We start from the raw sequence: 3,882 nt of genomic DNA, 5'->3' as shown, positions 1-3,882 counted from the left end.
CAGGAGCCCTCTCCATAGCAGGGCCATCCCAGCTGTGGCCTGGAGATGGGGACATCAGCACGTGGGCATGTGGAGGGTCTCTCAGACAACTGCATGTCGAAGCAGTAACAGCTTCAGGGGTTACACCGACTCCTTGCACTCCCCCCCAAAGCTCCCGATAGCTGTGACAGATACTGGTGCCGCCTGCTCCGGGGATGGGGATCCAGGAACCCAGGGCAAGGCTCCAGGCCACCGTGGGGAACACAGGGCAGGCTCCAGGCAGCGCTGCAGTGTGGGGAGGTGAGAAGGGGCAGTGGTAGCACATGCCTCTTCACCAGCCTCAGCAGGTGACAGTACTGCTGGCCATTGTCCCCAAGGGAGCGGTGTGGGAGTCAGTGCTCTTCCCCAGGGGCTCCCTCTCCTCACGCTGGGCTGCAGCCTCCATCAGTACCCAGTTCTGTCCATCTGTCCAGCTGCACCGCCCGGCTCTCTGCCATGACCTCCCTCTGCCCTGGACTGAACCGCAGGGACCCAGCCCTCCTCCAGCCTCCCGCTTCCCGCAGGCACTCAGTCATTTGTCAGAAGCACCACCTAATTCCCCTGTGCATCTAACAACTAGATTTATTTTTTTCGCTACGCCATGACACGACATACTTGTTTGAAAACCTGAAAGCCATCTGTTCTGTTATATTTCAAAATTACTACTTTGCTTATTATTGTCATTGCTGTTGCTCGGGGATGCATTTGTCATTGCTCAGGGAAGTGAGAAAGCAAAAATATTTGGAGCAGGCAGGGCAGGAGGCACTGATGTATCCGCATGCTCAGCTCACCCGAAGTGGCCCATTCTCATCGCCCCCCTCACTGCTAATCCTAAACCAGGCCTCTCCTCTTCCAGCTGACTAAACTCTTTACTGGTCTTCCTATTATCTCCATATTCCCCCTGTAGGATGTGGAATCCAGTTTTCAGAACCCTGAACCAGTAAACACGATGAATGATTTTTCCCCAGCTGATTCCTTGGGAATTTTCACAGGGACTCTGATGGATGCTGATAAAGACAGACCTCAGAGATGTGTTACAATTAGTGGACTCTTCTCTAGGACAGGGAATAACTGGGCTGTGAAATGCAAAAACAATCGTTGCAGCTGCCGCCATTACCGTCTTCTGGAGCCCAGCCACATCTGCAGACAGAGCCTGACTGAACACGGAGTTGGCACAGGGAGGGTGCTGCTACAGCACCTTCCTCAGCTGCTGCGCTGGTGACTGGTTGTTAATGGTTGGACAAGTCTGTCCAATTACCCCAGTCAACTCAACAGCAACAGCATTAAGGACATTAAAATACACAAGGGTTCCCTCCTGAGAGGACGAAGGGGTGGTTAAAGGTAGAGTGTTCCGTGTTGCCTTTGGCAGGTGGCTGCTATTCCTGCACTAAAGGAAATGTTCATCTGCCAGGGCCTAGCGAGCTTGGACAGTGACAGTGAAGTCCTCGCGCCTCACCTAAAAAATCCACCACGCAGGCCCAAAGGGTGCACTCATCGCTTGCAGCGAGCGTGGGAAAAACCGTTCCCAATCTTCGTTCGCGAAGCCAAGCCATGGTGATGAAAGGAAACGTGAACTGACTAAAGCAAGGGTCAAAACCACTCTCATCCTCAAACTGGTGGCACAGGGCGCCCGAGACCATCCACGGTAGAGGGACCACAGGGACCCTCCCCTAACTAGTCTTTCCCTCCCTGTCTTTGTACTGAGGGTCAAACCTTCCCAGGCAGGGCTGATCACCAGCCCTGTTCTGCTGCTGCGTCCAGCTGTGTCTCGACTGGATGCAGTACACCCGGCCCTGGGTATGTGCACTGGAGAACGCAGATATTGGAGCACATGGCACCTGCGCTAGCCCCGAGGAGCTGGGGCTGTCCTACCAACAGCGTCACTGCTCTGGCATTCGGGCAGCGTGAGAATGGTGGGCTTGTTCATCACCTCTGGGCTTTGACAGTGAGGGAAAATAGAACGCAGCCAGATGAACATCACCTCTATGAAGCAGTTCTCCCCCAGAGGACTTGTGGGTGGGCAGGTCCTGTGTCCGCCAGGTTCCTGTGTCCCCCCAAGGGGCCCTGGGTTCTCCATAATGCCACCTTTACACATGCTGCTGCAGCAATGGCAGGGGAATTTTTGCACATGGCTCTGAACTGTCTGCAAAGTCAAGAAACACACCCCCGAGCCTGGAGATTCAGCCTGCTCGGAAAACATCCACCGAGTGGGCTGGCTGCTTTAGGGAGCACATCGCAGGGTAAGCGCTGGGTTTGGTTGGCTGCTTGGTTTGCTGGTCCTATTCTGGCATTCGAGGGCTTCACTGAGCAACGTGGAGGTCTCATTTCTGACGAGTGGGAGCAGACTTTGGGAGCTGTGTGGTTCTCTGGTGTTACAGGAGGCCTTGTTTCGCATTGGAGCTTCATATCACTGAACAAGAGGCTTGAGTTTCCTACTGGAAACAGAGTCCTGGCTCTGTGCCCTGGAGCCCCTTTTCCAGCTACCCTAGCTGAGCAAGATGGGTTACGATGCGCCTAAAGCTGACCTGCTCCTGGGCAGGTGGGAGCTCTCCCGCCTGGTTCAGTGAACGCGAGCACATGCTCGAGTGCCCGGTGAGACAGGGGAAGAGGGAGGTTTGTGGGGCTTCTGGCAACTGACTGACTGCAGAGAGCTTTGTCCCCTGACTGGGTCCCTCACTGGTTACGTACATGATATACCGGTGTGAGAAGAGAGGATAAAGTGTATGTGCAGTGCAGGCCGAGGCTGGTTTCTTTCACTGCTGGTTTATTTATTGTTATTAGTGTTCCCTGGACTCTTGACTATGCTCTTGTCCTTGCGCTTCATGAGCTGATGCTCGGGCTGGGGGTGGTTCGGTTTGTTTTCCATGTAACTATAAAGTAGCTGCTAATAATCATCACCATGTAACTCACATTCTGTTTAAATTTATTAATAAGATGTCATATTAAATTGTTGACTTAAGCAAGCACTAAGTAATGGATATAGTCACTGTAACTTGTTAGCATTTTCACAGCTCATTTAGCCCCCGTAAAAAGAAACCGTCTTTTCAGAATCCTAATGCACTTTGTGACCCGTTGCTGTATCCAACATCTCTCCGTCTTGCTCCTGGTTTAGAGTTATAAGGCAACTGGCAGCGTGCTCAGCCAGCGTGTGGCTTTAACTTGCCACGAGATGTGGGCTAAAACTTACTGAAATGAGCTTTATTAAAGTGGCATTTGCTCCTTTCTTAGTAACAAAGGTTTGGAGTTACTTCTGAGGGCCTGGGAACAGTGTCAGAGCGACCTTGGGCAGAGGAGCGTGGCGCAGCGTCACCACCTTCTCGTCAGCCTTTGCGAGGTCTGCCGGGCAGCCTGGTCCGGAATGGTCCATGCCTGTCACAACGCTGCTGCGCGTGCAGAGCCTGCAGGTGACTCTTCTCAAGGAACGGCCTCATTCGGGTACCCAGGACATGCCAGAACCCACGACGCAGCGACATCTCCGAGCGCAGCCCCTGAGGTGGGGCTGCGTGCCACTGGTGAAACACCGCGGCAGGCAGAAAGGGTGAATAGCTACAAGATAAAAAGCACCACCGTATCGGTACTCTTTTCACAGCGCCTCGCTATGGATGCATGAACAAAGGTGCTCACTTAAAGGAGAGGTTATTTGTTAGGGGGAAACAGTGGATTTTGGGCCCCAACCAGTGCCCACAGGTCAGAATTCTCCAAGAGGTTTGCTCAGTTTAAAAAAAGAAAAAAAAAGGCAGAAAATGGATTATGTGGATTTTGCCGGGTGTCTGTGAAATGCCTCCAGATTTGAAAATCTCTCCTTTTATTTGACTATAATTTCTTTCAAGGTTCACCCCACTGAAAAGTAATGTCATGTCACTG

At 52.5% G+C, this 3,882-nt stretch overlaps 1 protein-coding gene across 1 annotated transcript in view; it reads left to right on the top strand.

Moving 5' to 3' along the window:
- TNNI3K (TNNI3 interacting kinase) overlaps positions 1 to 3,882 on the top strand; it is a 59,122-nt gene that overhangs the window by 52,639 nt on the left and 2,601 nt on the right. The gene's annotated exons all lie outside the window — the stretch shown is intronic.

This window comes from Buceros rhinoceros, unplaced genomic scaffold (genome assembly GCF_000710305.1).
Source record: "Buceros rhinoceros silvestris isolate BGI_N320 unplaced genomic scaffold, ASM71030v1 scaffold14633, whole genome shotgun sequence".
Lineage (NCBI taxonomy): Eukaryota > Metazoa > Chordata > Aves > Bucerotiformes > Bucerotidae > Buceros > Buceros rhinoceros.
The sequence above is the reverse complement of the archived record's forward strand: the minus strand, read 5'-3'. Positions and strand labels throughout refer to the sequence as shown.